At 45.2% G+C, this 24,133-nt stretch overlaps 1 long non-coding RNA gene across 1 annotated transcript; it reads right to left on the reverse strand.

Annotated features, from left to right (window-relative positions):
• Nucleotides 1-521: 521 nt before the first annotated feature.
• On the reverse strand, nucleotides 522-23,672 carry LOC116535004. Its single transcript, XR_004261995.1, has 3 exons — nucleotides 23,274-23,672; nucleotides 1,853-1,862; nucleotides 522-534 (listed from the first exon to the last, which is right to left on the reverse strand). It is a non-coding gene; the product is annotated as an uncharacterized LOC116535004 (long non-coding RNA).
• Nucleotides 23,673-24,133: the final 461 nt, after the last annotated feature.

A 24,133-nucleotide genomic window follows, 5' to 3' on the forward strand; every position in this document is an offset into this window, starting at 1 on the left:
GAACTCAAGTGATCTTCCCACCTCAGCCTTCCAAAGTGCTGGGTTACAGGCATGAGCCACCGTGATCTGCCCTTTTTTCTTCTTTTTTTCCTTTGAGATTCGGTCTCGCTCTGTTACCCAGGCTGGAGTGCCATAGCGTGGTCATGGCTTGCTTCAGCTTCAACCTTCTGAGCTCAAGCAATCCTCCCTCCTTAGCCTGTTGAATAGCTGGGACCACAGGTGCACACCATCATGCCCAGCTACTTTTTGTATTTTTGGTAGGGGTGTTTTGCCATGCTGCCCAGTCTTATCTCAAACTCCAGAGCTCAAGTGATCTGCCCACCTCGGCCTTCCAAAGTTATGGGTTACAGGCGTGAGAGCCACTTGGCCCAGCACTTTTTTTCTTTTTTTTTTGAGATTAGGTCTTTCTCCATTACCAAGGCTGGAGTGCAATGGCATGGTCATGGCTTGCTGCAGACTCAACCTCCTGGGCTCAAGCGATCCTCCCACTTCAGCCTCTTTTATAGTTGGGACCACAGGTGCACACCACCACACCTGGCTAATTTTTTGTATTTTTAGTAGAGATGGGGTTTTGTTATGTTGCCCAGTGTGGTCTCAAACTACTGAACTCAAGTGATCTGTCCACCTCAGCATTCTAAAGTGCTGGGTTACAGGCCTGAGACACTGTGACAGCCCTAGTTTCTCTTTTTTTTTTTTTTTTTGTTTGTTTTTGAGATTAAGTCTTGCTTTGTTACCCAGGCTGGAGTGCAGTGGCGCAATTACATCTTGCTTCAGCCTCAACCTCCTGTGCTCAGCTGTGTCCTGGGGTCCAGGAAAGTCAAGAAGTTGCTCCACCTGCTGTTCACCAGGCACCCTGGCAGAGAAGAGCCTCTGCCCACCCCAGCCTGACATCAGATCCCAAGGACTGGTCTACCTGCAAGAGGGGAACTTGAGACATCTCCATTGTCCCCAGAGAGTCCCCTCAGTCATGGGCACTGACCAGGGTGCAGGTGGGCCCAGCAGGCTAGTCCAGCATGGGCGTGGCTGTACATTCATCCTCTGAAGAGCCTCAGAGGCTTGTGGCAGCTGGTGTATGTCTGGGCTTGGAAGTAGAGGGTGTCCCCCAGCCAAAAGGCAGAGATAGTTGTTTTGCACTCCAGTCCGCTGCAAGAACAGGGACCTCAGGCTCCAGACACCCCAGCTCTGCCCGCCCCTACCCACAGCCTATCGCCATTTGGCCCAGGCAAGTCACCCCAGCTCCCAAAGAGAGAGCCACACTTCCCACCTCCTGATGTTTCCCTGCACTGTTCTCACCTGACTCTGTTCTCCACACCAGTCAAGTTCCATTCTGGAAAAACCCTACACATCCTTGGGAAGGTACCTTCTCCTCAACTCCTTTCCAGAGCTTTCCATTCCATTTTCTTTTTCTTTTCTTTTTGAGACAGAGTCTCCCTCTGTCACCCAGGCTGAAGTGGAGTGGCACAATCTCAGCTCACTGCAACCTCCGCCTCCCAGGTTCAAGCCATTCTCCTGCCTCAGCGTCCCAAGTAGCTGGGACTACAAGCATGTGCCACCACACCCGGCTAATTTTTCTTTATTTTTAGTAGAGACGGGGTTTCACCATGTTGGCCAGGCTGGTCTTGAACTCCTGACCTCAGGTGATCTTCCTGCCTCAGCCTCCCAATGTGCTGGTACTACAGGCATGAGCCACTGTGCTTGGCCCCTACTTCTATTTTCTACCTATCATTTGATGCAGCAACCAGGTCTTCCCTGGGCCAGGCTGCTCTGGAGGCAGGGAGGCTGTAATCAGGACGTGGAGTGTAGCAGAGCATGGAATTCCAGGCACACCTAGGCAGAGAAGTCAGAGGCCCACAGGTGAGTGCCTCTCCTTCCAACCCCACCCACCTCACAGGCAGAAAGAGGGAGGCTTCACAAGGGGTTTGAGGTAAACAGGGGAGCCCGGGTCACCTCTGTCTGATCTCCTGCCCTCCTGGGAGAAAGTCAGAGGCTTCTGGCTTCTAAGGCCAAGGCCCAGCACACCTCTCCCGACCCTTGCCTGCAGCTATTGTCACATATCAAAAGTGAGTTTTTCCCCGAGAGGCTGGAGGCACAGCTCCTTGGGCTTGACCAGGTAGGCAATTCAAACAAGTCCCTGTGTGTCCCCACCAGCCAGGCCTTCTCACGCCATGTAGCAGCTGGGGGCACCAGGATACACTGGGGGATCCCAGGGATGAGAACACCCCGAGGATCCCACAGCAGCACTGCCACCCCTAGACGCGCCACAAGCCCGGTGTCCATCCAGCCTTCGAGAACCTGAGCCTCACACATACTTGCCCCGCTCCTCACACCTGGCTTTCCTGTGAAAAGTGGAACTGGTTCCACCTAGGCCAGCTGGAGAAGGGCCTCAGGAAATGGCCATTTGTGGATTCATTCCAGTTTTAATCATTCATTCATTTATTTGCCAAATACTCATTGTCCACTTTTCTGTACCAGGCCAGGGGTGATGGGTCAAGCAGAACACATGTCCCAAGGAGTTTTCCTCTCTTTAGAGACAGAGAGGCAGACTTTCAGACCATGAGGGTCCTTTGGGCTTGGGGGTGCCCAGGGCTGGATGCAGGGGAGGCCCTCGCCCACAGGGGGTGGTGATGGGTGTGGATGTGGAGGCTACCAAAGGGTGAGGGTGACCAGACAGACGACCTAGCATGTTCCCAGGCCCAGGGTGTGAGATGGAGCAGGTGGGGGCCTGCTCTAACTGGAAGGCTTCCTGACTCTGCCAACGATAGGCTGTGGCTGGATCAGCCTTCATCTTGATTTTTAAAATCATATTTAATACATTTTCGTTATGTAACTAAATGTACTTATTGCAATAAAAATTATGAAATATAGAAAAGTTAAAAACACCAAAAATCAGCAAACCCCTTCACTCCCCAAATAACTGCTTCAACAGTATTTTCTGACTTTTTTCATGTATATTCAGCTATAAATATAAGGTGCACAGGATAGTATCCTTCCCCAATCTGCCAAGCTGGATTTTCACACGGCGGTCAATAGGGGCAGGCTTTAAACAGGCCAGGCATTGTGAGGGCCCTGGCGAAGGAGGCTAATCCTGTTGCTGGGTGACCTTGGGCAAATCTCACCCTCCTCAGAGCCTTGATTTTTCTCAGTCCAATGAAAGGCAGGAAGAGCTGTAGGTAGGACTAGATCAGCGCTTCCCAAACTCAGAGATGCCACATGCAGCTGTGTGAGCTGTGCACTGCAGAAGTCCAGGGGGAGGAGCATTCTTTCACAGTCTCTGTGATAGTGGTCCTGCCCAAAAGTGTGGTGTGCAAACCTGGGGCCCACGAGAGGATTTTAGGTGATAGGCAGGTGCATTTCTTTTTACCATTGCCTTCTATGTGTAGCAAATTATTCCAATTCTCACTGGTAGGGCTGGTTACACCACAGATCGCTCAACCCACTCCCCAGAGATTCTGTTTCAGGAGGTCTGTGGTGGCGCCTGAGAATCTGCCTTTCTAACAAGTTCTCAGGTGATGCTGATGCTGATGCTGATGCTGATGCTGCTGGCTCGGGGACCACACTTTGAGAACCACTAATCACACATTTCCTTTTATTCATTTATTTATTTATTTAAGGCAGGGTTTTGCTCTGTCACCCAGGCTGGAGTATAATGGTGCAAACACGGCTCACTGCAGCCTCGACCTCCCAGGCTGAAGCAATCCTCCTGCTTCACTTCCTGAGCAGCTGGGACCACAGGCACATACCAACACGCCTGGATATTTTTGTAGTTTTTGTAGAAATGGAGTTCACCATGTTTCTCAGGCTGGCTTCAAACTCCTGGGATCAAGCATTCCACCTGCCTTGGCCTCTCAAAGCAAAAGTTACTCTTATAAACACATTTATTTAGGTTTTCAGAAAGAGTTGACTTACAGCACATGAAGAGTTCTTCAATACCAACCACTGGGGAAATGCACATTAAAACCACAGTAAGATATCACTACATATCTATTAGAACCACTAAAATAAAACATAGTGATAATATCAAATATTGCTGAGGATGCAGACAAAACTAAATCTCTCATACATTGCTGGTGGGAATATGAAATGGTACAGACAGTCTGGAAAAGAGTTAGGCAGTTTACTTGATTAAACATACACCTCAATATATGACCCAGCAACTGCTTCTGGGCATTTGTACCAGAAAGTAAAACAAACTGATGTCTGCACAAAAAATTCATACATGATTGTTCATGGCAGATTTATTTGCAATAGCCCCAAACTGGAAACAACCAAATACCCCTCAATAGGTGAATGGTTAGCAAACTGATATATCCGTTCTATGAAGTACTATTCAGCAATATAAAGGGGGTCAGGCATGGTGGCTCATGGCTGTAATCCCAGCACTTTGGAAGGCACAGGTGGGCAGATCACTTGAGGTCAGGAGTTCGAGAGCAGACAGGCCAACACGGTAAAACCCTGTCTCTACTGAAACAAACAAACAAAAAGGAGCGGACACGGTGGCTCATACCTGTAATCCCAACACTTTGGGAGGCTGAGGCAGGCAGATCGCCTGAGATCAGGAGTTTGAGACCAGCCTGGCCAACAGGGCAAACCCCATCTCTACTAAAAATACAAAAAAATTAGCCGAGCATGGTGGCGGAAACCTGTAATCTCAGCTGCTCAGAGGTTGAGGCAGGAGAATCGCTTGAATCTGGGAGGCGGAGGTTGCAGTGAGCCGAGATTGCACCACTGCACTCCAGCCTGGGCAACAAGAGCGAAACTCCATCTCAAAAAAAAAAAAAAAAATAGCCAGGCATGGTGGTGGGTGCCTGTAATCCCAGCTACTTGGGAAGCTGAGACAGGAGAATCACTTGAACCCAGGAGGCAGAGGTTGCAGTGAGGTGAGATTCCACCACTGCACTCTAGCCTGGGTGACAGAGCAAGACTCGGTCTCAAAAAAAAAAAAAAAGCAATAAAAAGAAACATGCAAAACTTGGATGGACCTCAAAGGGCATTTGCGTGAAAAAAAAAAAAAAAAAAAAAAAGCCAAGCTCAAAAGGCCACATACTATGTGATTCCATTTATATAATTTTGTTGTTGTTTGGTTGGCTTTTGTTTTGTTTTTGAGACAAAGTCTCACTCTGTGGCCCAGAGTGGAGTGCAGTGGCATGATCTCAGCTCACTGAGCTTGTGCCTCCCAGGTTCAAGTGATTCTTGTGCCTCAGCCTCCCAAGTAGCTGTGAGTACAGGTGCCACCATTATACCTGGCTAATTTTTGTATTTTTAGTAGAGACAGGGTTTTGCCGTGTTGGCCAGGCAGGTCTCAAACTCCCGGCCTTAACTGATCTACCCGCCTTGGCCTCCCAAAGTCCTAAGATTATAGGTGCCAGCCACCGTGCCAAGGCTTCATTCATTCACTCATTCATTCAAACAGAGTTTCTCCCTGTCTCTCAGGCTGAACTGCAGTGGCAAGATCTCAGCTCACTGTAGACTCCACCTCCCAGGTTCAAGTGATTCTGCTGCCTCAGCCTGCCACATAGCTGGAACTACAAGCACGTGCCACCATGCCTGGCTAATTTTTGCATTTTATAATGTTCTTGAAGTGACAAGATTATAAAGACAAAAAAGCAGGTTAGTGGTTGCCAGAAGTAGGAATAGTGGAGGGGAAGAGGTAGAAACAGCAGAGGAATAGCAGGAGGGGGATTTTTTTGTGGTGGTGGAACAGTTCTGTGTCTCGATTGTAGCAGTGGTTACAGAAGTCTACATATGTGATAAAATGGCTTTGACCTACACACCTGACATTCTTTGATATTGCTCTACACTTAATAGAATAGAACCTTTGGAGGAAACTGAGTGAAGAGTATATGAACCCACTTTGTACCAACTTTGAAATTTCCTCTGAATCTATATTTCCAAATAAAAGGTTGATATTTTAAAACTTGCTTTAGACAAAAATATTAAATAAAAATAGTATTGATTGTATGCAAGGCTGGCAAAACCTTTGACACAGTGAATGACTGGCATCTCTAATTCATCCCATGCACAGTTACCCCTGGCCAGGCCCTGTCCTAGGCTAGGTCACCTGCTGGAAGATAGAACTCTGGACTCTCTCCTGCTTGGCTTTGGGGAAGAGATGCCAGATATAACATAGGCCACCCACTGAAATTTATATTTCTCATCACAAATGAATAATTTTTAGTATTTACCATATTTAGAACATACTTACGCTAAAATTCTTTTTTCACCATCTACGCAGATGTTGATATTTTTCTAAATTATTTAATGTACACATGTAGTTACTTTAAAGTTCTTGCCTGATAATTCCAATGTGTGAGTCATTTATGATTTGTTTTGTTTTGTTTTTTGAGATGGAGTTTCACTCTTTTAGCCCAGGCTGGAGTGCAATGGCACCATCTCAGCTCACTGCAACTCTGCCTCCCAGGTTCAAGCAATTCTCCTATTTCAGCCTCCCGAGTAGATGGAACTACAGGTGCATGTCACCACGCACAGCTAATCTTTGTATTTTTAGTAGAGAAGTGGTTTCACCATGTTGGCCAGGCTGGTCTTGAACTCCTGACCTCAGGTGATCCACCCACCATGGTCTCCCAAAATGCTGGTGAGCCTTGGTGGCCAGCCCCCCCCCCCCCTTTTTTTTTTTTTTTAGACAAAGTCTCACTCCATCTTCCAGGCTGGAGTGCAGTGGCATGATCTCAGGTCACTGCAACCCCTGCCTCCCAGAATCAAGCCATCCTTCCACCCCAGCCTTCCAAGTAGCTGGAAACACAGGCACATGCCACCAGCAGTCCTTACTGGTTTTGCAGAAGACAATTTTTCCACAGACAGGGTGGGGGGAAAGTGGTTATGGTAATGAAACTGTTCCACTTCAGATCACCAGGCATTAGATTGTCATAAAGAGTGCAAAATGTAGATCCCTCACATGTGCAGTTCACAGTAGGGTTCATGCTCCTATGAGAATGTAATGCCTGCTGATCTGATGGGAGGTGGAGCTCAGGCAGTGATGCTCCCTACCCACCGCTCACCTCCTGCTGTGCAGCTTGTTTCCTAACAGGTCACCGACTGGTACCAGTCCCCAGCCTGGGGCTTATGGATGCCTGCACACTACCACACCCAACTCATTTTGGAATTTTTAATAGAGATAGGGATTTGCCCTGTTGCCCAGGCTGGTCTCCAAGTCTTGAGCTCAAGTGATCTACCTGCCTTGACCTCCCAAAGTGCTGGGATTACAGGCGTGAGCCACCATGCATGGTTGAGTCTGTTCATATTGACTGGTTTTCTCTTAATTTTAGGATGTATTTTCTTGCTTTTTCACATGTCTAGTAAATATTTCTTAATCAGTTGGACATTGTGAACACTGATTGTACAGATGTGGATTATGTTATCTAGTATTGAGTTTTGTTTTGTCAGGGAATTAAGTTACTGATGGGTTAATTGATCATGTGTGTCCAGGCTACGTTTTAGGTTTTGTTAGGGGGAGCTGTTTTTCATTTTGCCCTTATTCCTAAAGAATCTTCTTTAATCCTAAGGCATGGCCTTCTAGGTCCTCCTGTGAATGTCTAGATTATTCATCAAGACCTGAGACTCCAAGAGTGGAGACTCTGGCTGAGCCAGAATTCAGATGTATCTCCAGCATCTGTGAGCACTGAAATACCTGTTTAGCTTTCAGCTTCCCATTGGCTGTTCTGTGCTAGGCCTTGCAGAGTCTCAATCTGTACATTCATAGCTTGGGATCTGGCCAAGGACCTGCAGAGACCTCTGTAAGATTTCTGGGGCCCTTCTCTGCAACACACATGGACACACATGATCAATTAACCCATCAGTAACTTAATTCCCTGACAAAACAAAACTCAATACTAGATAACATAATCCACATCTGTACAATCAGTGTTCACAATGTCCAACTGATTAAGAAATATCCTCTCTGATACTCTGCCACACACATTTCAGCAGCCCTGAGTGCAGACCTTTTTCTCCACCAAACAAGACTGATACTCTCAGCCTGGACTCTGCTTCCTCATGCTGTGATTGAGGGTTTGGAAACTTTCTCCACCAGAAAAATGTAGCAGTAACTTCACATGATTCCCTTCTCTCAGACTGTACCTCAAACTGCCTACGGCCCAGTGCCTGAAGACAATTTCTTTGTGTACTTTGTCTAGCTTTGTAGTTGTTTATGCTGGGAGTCTATCATCGATACAGTTACTCCATCATGGCCACAATTAGAAGTACTATTAATATTGTATTTATTCTATTCTAAAAGTAGAGAAGACAAAGACCAACAATTCTTAGAAAAATGAAAAAAGTATATGAAAGATCAAAGAAAAACACAAATGCTGCTGACACACAGGAAAAATGTGTAGCTTCGATGATAATGAGATACAATTTAGGCTGGGTGCAGTAGCTTACACCTGTAATCCCAGCACTTTGGGAGGCTGAGGTGGGAGGATGGCTTGAGGGCATGAAGTGGAGGTGGCAGTGAGCTGAGATGGCTCCACTTTGGGTGACAGAGCGAGGTAAAAAAAAAAAAAAAAGATACAAATGTAAACAACATCCTGCAACCTCTACATGTGGCCATGATGGATAACAGAGACCAGATTTACCTCCCACCTTGAACAACTAGAAAAATGGAACAAAATCTATAAAACAATAGTTTTCAGACACTGGAGAATAGGTCGAGCAGAACTATGATCCCTGAAAGAAGGTGAACCCTGCAATGTCCTTGGTTTACTGCTGGACACAATTTACAGGCTCCAACACAGGGAGGGGGAATCCAAAGTTCAGTGATCTTGGTGGATTCAGGAGACAAAAATCAGAGCTTGGAAAGATCTTCAAGGCCGGTAGAGTTTGTGAGGTAGAGTACCAGAGAGGAAGTGGGAGAAGAGAGAACGCGTGCACTCTGGAGAGCTGTGGAAGATGCCCTGAAGCCTTTGGCTCAGGGCTGATATAGGCATGTGAGAAGAAAGTAGCCAGGGAAAGAACCGCCAGAAAACAGACCAAAGAATCTCCAGAGCTCAGAACAGGCTAGAGAGAATTCATATTCTCATAAGTCAGAATAAAAACATCTCATAATACTTAGGAAATGGAAGAGAATCTTTAGAAAAGTATTACCTGAACCGTGGGGCTAAATAAAGGCTTCTCTGAAACTGTCCTAACAAAGATTAAAAGCAAACCTTGAATAGATAAATCCAACTTATTTCAAGTAACTTAACTAGTGCTGGTACAGAGTCCCACACCATTTAAAGGAAAAAAAAATCCAGCAATCACAACACAAAAACACAATGTCTATCAGTTAATAAAAAATTACCACACAATAACCAGATGCAGTGGCTCATGCCTGTAATTCCAGCAATTTGGGAAGCCGAAGCAGGCAGATTGCCTGGGGACAGGGGTTTGAGACTAGCCTGGCCAACATGGTGAAATCCTATCTCTACTAAAAATACAAAAATTACCTGGGTGTGGTGGTACGCATCTGTAGTCTGAGCTACTTGGGAGGCTGAGACATGAGAATCACTTGAACCTGGGAGATGGAGATCGCAGTGAGCCAAATCACACCACTGCACTCCAGCCAAAGTGACAGAGTAAGACCCTGTCTCCAAAACAAAACAAACAAACAAACAAAAAGGCAAAAATAGGGCCTATAACCAGGAGAGAAATAAATCAATGGAAATAGGCCTAGAAATGACAGAGATGGTGTAATTAGCAGACAAGGAAATTTAAAAACATGTTATAAATATAATATGCTCCATATGTTTAAGAAGGTTAGAAAAATCTGAGCATGATGAGAAGACAGAAATGGAAGATATTTTGAAAACGACACACACACACACACACACAGCCTGGGTGTGGTGGCTCACACCTGTAATCCCAACGCTTTGGGAAGCTTAGACACAAGGATTACTTGAGCCCAGGAGTTCAAGACCAGCCTGGGCAACACAGGGAGACGTAGCTCTATAAATAATTCAAAACTTAGCCAGGCATGGTGGCACACACCTGCAGTCCCAGCTACTCAGAAGGCTGAGGCAGGAGGATCACCTGAACCCAGGAGGTTGAGGTTGCAGTGAGCTGTGATTGCACCACTGCACTCCAGCCTGGGCAACATAGTGAGACCTGTCTCAAAATAAAACAAAAAGTTACTAGCAATAAAAAAGTTAACTCTGCGGATATGGGATCAAAAGCAGTTAAAAAAACAAACAAAAAAAAAAAAACACCTCAATGAGGCCAGGTGTGGTGGCTCATGCTTGTAATCATCCCAGCACTTCACAAGGCCAAGGCAGGAGAATTGCTTGAGGCCAGGAGTATGAGATCAGCCTGGGTAGTACAGTGAGGTCGCATCTCTACAAAAATAAAAATAGAATAGAAAATTGTCGAAAAATTTAATGAAGGCAAAATAAAGACGTTTTCACACAAACAAAAGCCAGGATAGTTACCAGCAGGCCAGCACTATGAGAAGTGTTAAAAGAAGTTCTGTGGTCAGAAGAAAAATGACACTAGACAGAAATTTGGATCTACACAAAGGAATGACCACTGAAGTGATAAATACACGAATGAATATTAAAGTCCCTATTTTCTTATTTTTTTGGAAGTCTAGAAATAATTGAGTTTGAGGCAAAAGTAGTAAAGTTGTGGGGTTTATAACATGTAGAAGTAAAATGGTGACAAGAATAGCACAAGGGACAAGAGGGGAAATGTAAGAATATTGTCATTATAAGGTGACAGTCACAGTTGAGGGAGTTGATAAATCTCTGTGATTCCACCTGGAATACTGCATTGCTCCTGGAAGTGGGAAAGGGGCGGTTTCAGAGACGTCCCCCTGGCTCTTCCTACTATTGTGGCTCCTACCCACAGGTCAGGGAGAAAAGTCAGAGCTCTGTTCGCTTCTAAGCATACTTCTATCAACTGCATATTTAGGGACAGAGAAATGACAACTGGATGGGGCTGTGGCCTCTTCATCCAGAGTTCCATTTATTATCTTCACTTATCCTCAGTCTTGCTGGGGAGGAGCCATGATGGCACTGTGGGTCTGAGGGTGTTAGGGTCAGCTCTAATCTTGTATTAATGGCCCTCAAACAGGCTGAGTATTCTCTGTTTCATCAGCTACAGTTACTTTCATCAATGACCCCAGATCTCTTTGGAGAAGGACTGAGGTAACAATTATTGAATGTCATGAGGTAATGTTGTAGGATTCTTTTTCGAGAATACCTAGCTTTCCCTACAACCGATGAGCTATAGGTCTCACTTGTCTCAGTCTGAAAACTGGGTGGGAAATGGCAGTTCTTTGTTGCAGGCTTCTGTGTGCCAGATTTTCTTGTTGTTGTTTCCTGAATATACAAATCAGGGAATATCCCAGGCCTCACACCTATAATCCCAACAATTTGGGAGGCGAAGCAGGAGGATTGCTTGAGCTCTGGAATTTGAGACCATTCTGGGCAACATTGCAAGAACTCATCTTCACTAAAAATTTTAAAAGCCAGGTACGGTGGTGTTTGCCTATAATCCCAGCTACTTCGGAGGCTGAGATAGGAGGATTGCTTGAGCCTGGGAGGTTGCAGCTGCAGAGAGCTATGATTGTGTCACTGCACTCCACACTGGACAACAGAGTAAAATCCTGTCTCAAAAAAAAAAAAAATACCCTGGTCAACTGTCTATATAACTCGCCCAAGGAATGCTGTCAGTTTTTAGCCGATATAACAGATCCCTGGAGGTCAAGGCATCCTGGTAATCCCTCTAGCCTTGCTACCAATTAAGTCAATAACACCTACCTTGTCGATGATGGTGATGTGCCACCACCTGGCATCTGCTGCTCTGGCCTTCCACCATTCCCACTGACAACACGAAGCCTGGTCTGATGGTGGCATCTCCTCTTCTCCATCCTGGCCCACAAAGGATAGTGCCAGAGTCTCTCAAAGATTCAGGAGCCCTTCTCACTAGTGCCTTCCTTGTGAACCTAGAGAAGGGGGCTCCTGTGAGCCCTCCAAGGGCACATAGTCAAGTGGTGGATTCTGAATCTGCTGGGACATATGAAACATTCCAACATCCCCTGTACTTTCCGGTTTCTTTGATGCTTTGCGAATGCATTTCTACAATTTCACCGCATTTCTATAAGCTCACCTAACTCACTGCAGCAACTGTTACATCCACATTTCAAGGAGCCACTCCAGCACTGTGTGAGAGCCCCAGGCATCCTTGCCAAGCCATTAATTCCCGAGAGTGCTCCCAAGTCAGTGTATTCTCATGTACACAGCCTTTAGTCTCCCCCTAGTCCGACAGCCTATGTCCACTCCTCTACCTCCTCTCCCAGATTCTATCAGTACATACTAGGCAGCTCCTGCAACATTTTTGGCAGAAAAAACAAAATCATTCTCCCAGAGCAGTTTGTGCTTGTGACCTTGGGCCATGATGAGGAACGACCACAGCCTGGTGTCAATGTGGGGCAGCAATGACGACACACCTCATCCTGCTGGAGGGCCTTGCTGGAGGCTCTTTGCCTAGTCTCCAGACAAGGGGCAGCTGCCCTTCTCTTAGCAAGGAAAGGGGGCTACTTCTTTTAGCCCAAAGCATTCAGTGGAAACTGGAGGCTCAAAGTTCTTAGATGTAGCCACTTAAGTTTCCCTATATCAGATATCAGGATCCCATTGCTCTTTTTCACACAAACAAAAGCCAGGATAATTACCAGCAGGCCTGCACTATGAAAAGTGTTAAAAGCAGTTCTTTAGTCAGAAGAAAAATGCCCCAGGGTTCCAGAGGGCAGGACCGAGGGTGGTGGGAGGAGCCCAGCCTGGGCAGCCGAGACACGTACACCACTCTTTATCTGTCTCCTGGAACTTGAGGTTGCAGTGAGCTGTGATTGCACCACTGCACTCTAGCCTGGGCAACGTAGTGAGACCCTGTCTCAAAATAAAACAAAAAATGAAAAAGTTAACTCTGCAGACATAGGATTAAAAGCAGTTTAAAAACTCAATGAGGCCAGGTATGGCGGCTCACACCTGTAATTATCCCATCACTTTGGGAGGCCAAGGCTGAAGGTTTGCTTGAGGGCAGGAGTTTGAGGCCAGTCTGGGCAACACAGTGAGGCCCTTCCCCTCCTCTCCCCTCCCCTCTCTTCTTCATTTTCTTTTCTCTTTCTCTTTTTATCTTTCTTTCTTTTTGAGATGGGATCTCACTCTCTCCTCCAGGCTGGGATGCAGAGATGTGATCTTGGCTCACTGCAACCTCTGTCTCCCGGGTTCAAGCAATCCTCCCACATCAATCTCCTGGGCAGCTAAGATCACAGGCACATGCTATCACATCTGGCTAATTTTTGTATTTTTTATAGAAATGGGGTTTCACCATGTTAATTAGGCTGGTCTCGAACTCCCAGACTCAAGTGATCTTTCTGCCTCAGCCTCCAAAAGTGCTGGGATTACAAGTGTGAGTCACTGCACTTAGCTCTCCTTTTCCTTAAGTAATTCTAAATAAAAACAAGACTAAATCATAAAATTTGTGATTTTGGGGGAAATGACACAAAACTTCCATGACAGCTGAAATTAAAGTAGTTGATTTCTAGATTTTCTGCTATGCGTGTGTGTGTGTGTGTGTGTGTGCGCACACACACACACACATGCACACTTGTCTAGGTTGGCACCCTCTGTGTGTACTTGCTGTAGCTGTGTCTGACTGCACAATTTCCAGAACACAAAGGCCCTACACAGCCCAATTTCCAAGCAGTCCAGACTGAAGCAGTAGTCTCCTTCTGGGTTTAATTTGAATTAAACTGCCAGGCCGTACTTGTATGGGAAACTGATCATTTTCAGCAAGAACTTTCCAGGCGAGGCCTGTCACCCTCCAGTGTAACTCTAGGCCCTGCTTAGCAGGGGGACTGGCTTTGGCTGGAGGCTGGGTCAAAAATGCTGCCCTGGAATAGCACCTTCCCATCCCAGGGAGAGAGCTCTGTTGGGAGCATGAGATGGACCAAGAAGACCCATCCATTAGGAAAGTGGCCCTTGGTGTGTCCATTTTTTTTTTCTGAGATAGAGTCTGGCTCTGTAGCTCTGGCTGGAGTGCAGTCATGTGATCTTGGCTCTCTGCAACCTCCACCTCCTGGGTTCAAGCAATTCTCTTGCCTCACTCTCCTGAGTAGCTGGGATTACAGGTGTGTGCCACCATGTCCAGCTAACTTTTGTATTTTTAGTAGAGACAGTGTTTCACCATGTTGGCCAGGATGGTCCAAAACTCCTGACATCATGTGATCCGCTTGCCTTGGCCTCCCAAAGCGATGGCATTACAGGTGTGAGCCATCACACCCAGTCTGTATCTCCAGTTTTAATGAAGGAGGGTGCTTGATGCAGTAACCAGTTCTGATGGGGGAACTAGTTGGAGACGTGGCATTCATTGTCTTTCCCACATGTGCCCCACCAGGGCCAAAACTTTAGTGTTGAAAAGTTTCAGGAGACATATCAAGATTGGTATACATATAATGGATGCCCAGGCTGGGTTCCTCCCACCACCCTTCAGTCCTGCCCTCTGGAATCCTGGGCAGGCTGGCAGGAGTTGATTTTGGGGTCTAGACTTCTGGCCAGGATGCCTATGGCCTCCTAGTATCCACGTGGGGCAGCCTAGTGTAAAGATCCTGAAAGTAAGAGAACAGCAATTGATCAAGTGAACCCAAGATGTGACTAAAACTGTCTCTGATGGCAAAGACTTTGAAACAAAGATTCTGGCCCATGGAAAGATGGCTCTGAGCATGGCACCTCTGACCAGACCCCTCACTCTGATCTTCTGAGCAAATGAGCCCAGCCTTGCTCACAGTTGAGGCTGGAAAAAGACCTCATGGAGGCCATGGGATAACTGCATTTCCTGTGTGACTGTCACAGCTGATTCCACCCACATTGTCCTCTGCCCAGCCAGCCCAGCTCTGACATGCCCTGCAACTGCAGTCAGGGCTCTTTGGGTGTGTGACAGAAAATTCACTTGAGTTTGCTTAGGCAAAAACAGAAGTTCATTGGTCAGTAAGTTAGCCACGGACAGGGCAGGGAACAGTTGGGGCTCAGGAATACCTGGACTCAGAGTCACCAGTGCTGTTAGGATTTGTAGGCTCCTTCCTTTGTCTGTCTCCTCCTCAGTCTGCAGATCAGTTTTGTGTTCTCAGAGCAACTTTCCCCAGAAGGTTGGAATCAGGCTGTCGATAGCACAAGGCTTCTATCTCCTGGCTTTGCCCTCAAGAAAGGATGGAGCTCCCCTCCATTAGTTCCTATTCAGAAAATTCCAGAAGAAAATTTCTGCTTGGTTTGGTCTCATCTGGGTTGGCTGGGTAGCTGGGACACTAAAACTGCCAAGCCCTCTAGTGTCATGTGATTGAAGTAGGGAGGGGAGATGCATTAGTTCAGGGTGCCATGCCAAAATACTACAGACTGGGCAGCTCAAACCACACACATTTATTTCTCACAGTTCTGGAGGCTGGGAAATACAAATCAAAGTGCCAGCAAGGTAGGTTTCATTCTGAGGCCTCTTCTCTTGGCCTGTAGGTGGCTGCCATATTGTGTGTTCATGTGACCTCTTCTTTGTGTTTGTACGGAGAGAGAGTGAGTGCACTCTCTGGTGTCTCATCTTACAAGGACACCAATAGTACTGAATCAGGGCCCCACCCTTAGGACCTCATTTAACCTTAATGACTTCCTGAGAGGCCTCGTCTTCAACAACAGCCACACAGAGGGTTAGGGCTTCAACATGTGAATTTGGAGGAGACAGAGATATTCAGTCCATGATGGGAAGAAAAACTATTCACTAAAAAAGGGGTGCAGTGGCCAGAAAAGGGGAAAAACAAAACTACAGATGCTCTCCCCATTTCCCCCAATACATAACACACACACACACACACACACACACACACACACACACACACACACACACAAAACCCTGCCTTTGCCCCTTCCCCACAAGGCCACTCCCCACCCCATGATTATTTACCTCCCTCCTATCCTGCTCTCTGGAGCTGCCCCTTCCCCTAAGTTGTCCTGTGGCTCACTGAATGCTACACGCAGGTACGTACATGTAAATGTAGCCTGGGGCTGGGGTCCTCCTGGACCATGTGTGTCCTGAGCCCTACCATAGGACTGGGCAGGAAGTGGATCTTACCCATGTCTATTGTCCTCAGGCAGAGCCTAGCCCTGGGACATGAGCTCAGTGGGTGCTGCAGCTTTGTTGGATTCACCTCTGACCCCATCCACTTATAAGGTTCCTGGAGCCTTGATACCTCTGTCCTTGGAAGAAAAGAATGTGATTACTCAGCTCACATGAACCTGATGGTGGCTTCCCCAATAGAAGGACATAATTTTCTAGTTCAAAAGAGTCTACCAGATGACTAGCACAGTGAATGAAGAAAGAGCTACAACAAGGCACATCATTGGAAAATTTCAGAAAAGGACTAAGAATAAAGAGAAAATTCTGCAACCTTCCAGAGAGAAAAGACAGGTCATATATAAAGAGCCAAGACTCAGCATGACACTGACTTCTTCCCAACAACACCGGGAACTAGAAAATAATAGAGCAATATTTCCCAAGTGAGGAGAAGTTATATTTAAATTAGAGCATTATTTCCAGCCAAACTGTTATTCAGGAGTTGGGGTAGAATAATGACATTCATAGTATGTGAGGGTCAGAAGGCTTGGCTTCCATTCACTCTCTCTCAGGAAGCCACTGGAAGATGTGATGCAACGCATGAGAGAGTAGACCAGGGAAAAGACAATCTGGGACCAGGGAACAGGAGATGCACACAGAAGAGGCAGCAGGAAACTCACATGATGGTGCAGACATGCCAGGATGCCAGCCATGCCACAGGCTGAGAGCTGAGTCCAGTTTGGAGCAGAAGGATGGAGGGCAAGGGAGAGAGGGAAGCCTCCGGGAAAATAATGGGGCTGATCCAGTGTATCTTAGTTTTTGGATAATTACCACTAGGCATTTGATAGATTGGTTGGAGCATCTGAAAAAAATTGGTAAGTAATTGGTAAAAATAAATAAATAAATAAGCAAATGAAGGGGTAAAATCTGAAGCAATTATTACCCCCAGAGGAGAAATGGAAAGAAATGAAACAATTTCAGTGCAGGACTTGGGTTAGGGAACAATATTTAGATAGCTACAAGAATGTAAATGCTTTTGATTTCATAAGATTATGATCCAGTCAAATTGGTGAAATGGAGGCAAGGAAAATAAGACCTCAGAAGGGAGGTAAGCCCTATACTGTGCTATGCTAGGAATCAACAGATACTGGAGAAAACAAATCAAGAAATAGCAACATAAACGTTCTTCAGAAATATGATGATCAATACCAGAGGAAATAGCAAAATGAGTTTAAAGTGATGGCCTCTTAAAATTAGGACTCAAAGGCAAGAAAGGAAAAGGCAGAGAAAAATGCTTTTTTTTTTTTTTTTTTTGAGACAGAGTTTCGCTCTTGTTACCCAGGCTGGAGTGCAATGGTGCGATCTCGGCTCACCGCAACCTCCGCCTCCCGGGTTCAGGCATTTCTCCTGCCTCAGCCTCCTGAGTAGCTGGGATTACAGGCACACGCCACCATGCCCAGCTAATTTTTTGTATTTTTAGTAGAGACGGGGTTTCACCATGTTGACCAGGATGGTCTCGATCTCTTGACCTCGTGATCCACCCGCCTCGGCCTCCCAAAGTGCTGGGATTACAGGCTTGAGCCACCGTGCCCGGCCTGAGAAAATGCTTTTTGATATAAGCCTTTTATTATCATTTTGTTTTTCTTTTCTTCTTTTCTTGTTTTACTGAGGATTTCTTGTTCCAGATAGCATCTTTTTCTTAACTCTACATATCCAGTACTTTGATCAGAATTAAATATAATGTTGTAAGTTCTGGAGACCTGTTGTACAGCATGATAACTATAGTTAATAACAATGTATACTTGATAATTGCTAAGAGAGTAGATTTTACAGATGAGGTCACTGAAGCGCCGAGAGATAAACTGACTTGTCTGATTTTATCCAGCAAGTCACCGGCAGAACTTGATCTGAAATCCAAAGCCAAGCATTTTCTATTACCTCCAGGTCCTTCAGTCCAGCCCTCCGGGATCTGCCTTGGGAATTGGTATTGGTGACAAAGGGAATATAGAGGAACATGCATAGAGCTCTCCATTTAGATTGACATTCACACTGCGCCAGGGCATCAGCAAGAAACAGTGCAAGCTCCAAGAGTGCTCGCCCTGACCCTTTTCCCCCTCCCCATCCTCTCTCATAACCAACTTCAGCTAAAGGGTCTGAGAAGAAAAGGGAATCTTAGATGACTCTCATAGGGTGTAAATGACTCCCACCATGATTTTTGATTTTTATTTTATGGAGATATAACTCCAACAACAGTTTGATGGCTAGGATGCCGGGCAGTAGGATGAAGACAAATGGGAAACTGCCTAGGGTCATGAAGAAGGTGGAGGCACTGAGACCCTAATTTCATAAAGAACACCTTAGGAAATGTCCAGCACCATGGTTTCTCATCTTCACAACCCAGGACCCACAAGCCCCACGTTCTGACAGATTTTGTTTATCAGACAAATTGCACTCAGTCATGCTTCATTCATTTTCCTCAGAAAGTTCCTAGGTTATATAGAATTGGTATAATCTTCCCACTCCCCATCAGCCCCACAAAGACACTCCATGTTTCTGTTTGCAACAGTCTTATACAGATCAATATTAGATTTTCATGGTGCTCTTTGCATTTTGCAACTATTGCTCAAGCTGGAGACCCAAAAAGAGCACCAGTGTTAGAGTCAAGGACCCCTGGGTTCCAGTTTCAGCTGAGTGACTGAGAGTACATCACTAGCCCACTCTGATCCTATATCCCAGATGTATAATCACCTATGTTCCATCAATTGCAAAGTTGGAGAGAAAAGTGCCCACTCTGCCCAGTACACAGTAGGAGCTTAGTAAACTTAAGTTCTCTTGCTTCCCCACTATCCTAATGTATTAGGGGAAAGACAGAGACGTGGAATGGCACCTGGAAGGCTCCAGCTGTATGCTTCACAATCCTACAGTGAAAATTCTGAATCAGGCCTTCCCTCTACAAAATGTGACAGGACAGGAGTGGATAGGAAGAAGAAGAGCTTGGCTTTGTCGGTTTAAGCTGGACCTATCTGATTCTGTAATGTGGGCTTCACTGCCGGGTCTAGCTCACTCCCCAGCCTGGGCTTTGCGAGCTCTGAATGTCTTTTGGCCAAGTCCAAGGCTATCCAGCGTCAGCTATCCAGGGCAGGGTGGTGGATAGTGGGATGGGGAGGAGCAGTTCTCTCATATAACCTGCAGGTGGCACTAGAGAAGCGCGGGAGTCGACAGTTCCGTTCCAGCCTTCCAGGAGACTGGGGCAGGGCGGGGTAGGGTGTGGCAGAGATGGTGCATCCCCCTCAGCTGGGCAGTGGCACGAGCGTGGCTGCGGCTCAGTACACACAGTTTGAAATCGACACATGGGACTTCTGGCTAATTTCCTCTCTTTGGTAGGATGATCATACGCTTTATCATCCAAATCCAGACACTTCGGAGAGTGAAAGGGGCACTACTATAATTGCACCAGGACAGCAGACATAATCTTAGCTGTACCTTGCAAACCAGAACATATGGTCAACCTACCCTCTGGTCACTTTTTCTTCCTTGTTTCCATTCTTCCTATTCTTTTTCTTTTAAAATACACAACATTCTCTTTCCCCGAGCACCACTGTCTTTGAAAATGCCCTTGCGATCAGGATATTTTCTACCACACAACATCTGCTTTCACTTCTTGAGTCTGAACAGGCTCTCTGAAGCCACCCCAAAGGCTGGTTTTAACTTTCAGTTAGAAGACTCTGTTCCCTGGCTTACCATCCCCATGACTCAATAATTAAAAGTATCAGACGTGAAACAGTGACCCTTATCTCAACTTTGGTGCCTCTTTGCTAAATATATTTCTGTAATTTTTTCTTTGTCTCACTCTGTCGCCCAGGCTGCAGTGCGGTGGCGCAATCTCGGCTCACTGCAATCTCTGCCTCCCAGGTTCAAGTGATTATGCTGCATCAGCCTCCCAAGTAGCTGGTTATAGGCACCCATCACCACACCAGACTAGTTTTTGTATTTTTAGTAGAGATGGGGTTTTACCACTTTGGCCAGTCTGGTCAGAAACTCCTGATCTCAGGTGATCCGCCCGCCTCAGCCTCCCAAAGTGCTGGGATTACAGGCATGAACCACCGCACCAGGTCCTATTTCTGTAATTTTGTTCTGGGTGCTCATGTCCTTTATCTCTTTGAGTTTGGGTATATTGGTTTATTGATTTCAAGTAGACAAGTCCCATTAAGCAGGATTCTTATATTTCCAAGAATATCCCATTACTCCATTCAACCCCAAATTAGCATGCCATTTATCCCCTTATTCCTGAACCCTCTTCACTTAATAGTCTCATAAGCATCTATCCATTGCAAAAGGAATTTTTCTCACTTCCATTTTTAGTTGATTGATTGCTATCCAAGTAATGATTTGTCTGGGGGAAGTCATTAGCAGAGAACTCTGCCCTTATTTTTATAGTTGGATTCTGCTAGTTAATATCTCTTTCTCTGCCATTCTCACATTGCAACAAACGACTATGGGTTTCTGTCTTAACCTAAAATCTAGGTTAGAAATTTGATTGTATGTGAATAAGATATTAATAGATAATATGAGAAGAAAATTTAATTTACTGAAACTTTTCTCAGCTGGGAATGACACTCATGGCCACCAATATGTATGTTAGCAAGCAGAAAACTGGGTTGTAAATATATAAACTCTTAAAATACTATGTTTAGAGACAAGGTTTTTCTTTTTCCTTTCTTTTTACTAATGTGTATTTGCTATGGTTGGAATATTTGTATCTCCTCCAAAATTCATGCCGGAACTTAAACCCCAATGTGATAGTATTAAGAAGTGGAGTCTTTCGGAGATGATTAAGTCATGAAGGAAGAGCCCCCTCATGAATGGGATTAGTGACCTTATGAAAGGGAGCTACCTAGCTCAGTTTTTTGTTGTTGTTTTCCTGTCCTTTTCACCTGGTTAGGACACAGTGTTTGTCGCCTCTGGCAGACTCGCCATTCAAGGTGCCATCTTGGAAGCAGAGAGAAGCCCTCACTAGACTACAAACATGCTGGCACCTTGATCTTGGACTTCCCAGCCACCAGAACTGTGAGAAATACATTTTTGTTCTTTACCCACTACCCAGTCTCACATATTTTGTTATAGCCACACAAATGGACTAAGACAGTATCTCACATACAGTGAGGTACATATACCTTAAGCTACAACTCCGTACAACTCTGTCACCAGGCTAGAGTGCAGTGGTGCCATCTCAGCTCACTGCAACCTCCTTCTGGGTTCAAGTGATTTTCCTGCCTCTGCCTCCCGAGTAGCTGGAATTGCAGGTGCCCACCACCACACCTGGCTAATTTTTGTGCTAGTAGAGATGGGGTTTCACCATGTTGGCCAGGCTGGTCTTGAACTCCTGACCTCAAGTGATCTGACCACCTTGGCTTCCCAAAGTGCTGGATTGCAGGTGTGAGCCCCCGTGCCTGGCCAACTCCATGCTATTTGCATATGTGCATATTTATTTAACCTTCACTCAGCTCAAGATACAGAATGCTTCCATCACCACAGAGGGCTCCCTAGTGCCCCTTCTCAGTTGCTGTCCTCCTCAAAGTTAACCACAATACTGACCTCTGTCACCACTGATTAGTTTTGTCTGTTCTTGAACATCAGTAATCATACAGTATGTGCATGTTTGTGGTTGGCTTCTTTCATTTAACACAATCCTGTGAGAATTAGCCATGTTTTCGGTACTGGTAGTTGTTTATTTTTCTGGTTGTGTAGTTTTCCACCTTTCATTTATTACCCTTCTATTTTTATGTCTAACTCAGTGTCTTGTGGGGTCTACTGGTCCTTTTTAGCTAGATTGGTATTAAACATCTTATCAGTGGAGCTTCGGAAATCTTCAGAAGAAGAAAGCATAATAACCCAAGCTCCCCAGTCTTAAGTCAAGTTTCCTTCTCACACCTGCTTCAGTTGCTCTTTTTTGTGTGGTGTTTTTTTTCCCTCTCAAAGCTGATGGAAATTAAGAAACCCAAAAGCTCTTCATCATGTTATCAGCTTAGGGATGCTTGTCATCTGAATAACAGGGTAGATATTTATAATCTGAAATGTTAAAATAATAGCAAACACTTACATAGCACTAACTGCTGTTCAAAGTGCCTTACATATATTATTTATCTCAACACAGCTCTGTGAAATACACACTATTATTGTCATCCCCACATTTTAGATAGGGAAATTGAGACACAGAGAGAGACCACGTAACTTTCCCAAGGTGGTAGAGCCAGGACTTGAATCTGTGTTTTCTTTTTTTGGAGCCTGCACACTTCACCACCACACCATATAGTGTAATACGATACTTCATGTGGTTAAAGTATTTTCTTCTATTAGCTTGGCAGCATTTTCTGAATAATTTGAATCCTATACATTTGCTTCAAAGAGTACAAGTGAACTGAAATAGAAGATCTCACATAGAATGTGTGGCATTCACAAATATAGGACTCTCTGGTCTAAATAATAATAATTTGCTTATCTTGTGACTTTTGTCAGGCAGGGCTATAATGCACTGGCCTTATTTTCCTTCCCTTCAATAGGAGGAGATGGGCTGAGAGACGGGCACAATTTATTATAAAATTTCACCACACTTTCCCTCATCATCTGGAAGCTGGAGGTAGGTTTGTGAAATCTTGCTTGAGAAAGAGTTGAATGCCACTTGTAGCATAGTAAGTTTTGAAAAGATGGTTTTACTCTCCAATTCTGTTGCACAGGGCCCTGTGAGTTTTGGTAATTAACATATGTGACCAACAGTTTTCTCACAAAGATTATCAGGGTTCTAGAGGAAGTGATCTTCCAGTTGTATTGTGCTGCTAAAGTGCTATATTTCTTTATAGATGAACTAATTAATTCTTGGTCACCTGTTTTTCTTTAGACATTTCTCTGCCTCTTTATGTTATGCTTTATGTCTCTTTATGCCCAGCCCCAGGTTTTTCCTTCGAACTGCAAGAAAAAGATCATTGAAATTTTCTCTTTCTCAAACTCCTGGGTTCAAGTGATCCTCCCCTGTCTGTCTCCTGAGTAGCTGGCATTACAGGTGTGCACCACTGTACACACACATACATACACAAATATGCATATAGACACAGATATCCACATGTGCACAAAGAGACATACAAATATCTACACATACTTATTATACATTTATAAACACCAGCACACGCACATACACACACATATACACATCTTGTTTCCATCTTCTTCTCAGGACTCAGGGCTCTCAGAGAGGGGAAAGAGTATTGTACCATGAGTCAAGGATCAACTCTGCAACCTTACCCAAGTGTCTTTCTTTTGAGATCTTGTTTATAATCATAAACATCCTTTCCCACCAATTAGGGTTATTTTGAAGATAAAACAGAAAAAAAATAACAGAATGATGGCATGTTATATAGTAAATAATAATAATAATAACCTTGACCAAAAAGAGGTCTTGCCTTTGTCCTAGACTCCTGGGAGGTAACTGTCAACATGTAAGAGCTGATAGAAATATTTTTTCTTGGAGATCTCAGATCATGATGGATAGTCTAATAATAAGATTTAGGTTGGGGACTAGCCAGGCCAGGAAAACTGACTATAGGATCGACTTACGACCTATGCAACTTACGACCATTCAACTTCACGATCACAATCGCTAGCCACGACTGCTCCGCGTCTGGCAGCGCAAACGTTGCCCAGCTGGGCGTACGACAGTGTGGACCAGCTTCCGGCAGCACTACCATCTCCGCGTGCACCATTTCAACTGTTATCCTGGACTCGGTACAGCAATTTGTGTTTTGTGTCTTGAATATTTTTCATCAAACCCCTCCCAATAAACTTCTTATATATTTCGAAGCAATGGACCCAAACATCGAACGATTTGCAAGGATTGAACGGATGGCGCACAATGTGTTTCGTCCATATCGTGAAATTTATGAAGAAAAAAGAAACATACAATTCAGACAAAGCTCACCATGTTTATGAAAAAACCAACTCCGGTAACCCCAACTATTGCCTCAGATGACAACATCAATGATCCGCAGCCAAGCACCAG

Source organism: Sapajus apella, unplaced genomic scaffold, assembly GCF_009761245.1.
Source record: "Sapajus apella isolate SASKATOON/1434 unplaced genomic scaffold, GSC_monkey_1.0 scaffold91, whole genome shotgun sequence".
Taxonomy (NCBI): Eukaryota; Metazoa; Chordata; class Mammalia; order Primates; family Cebidae; genus Sapajus; species Sapajus apella.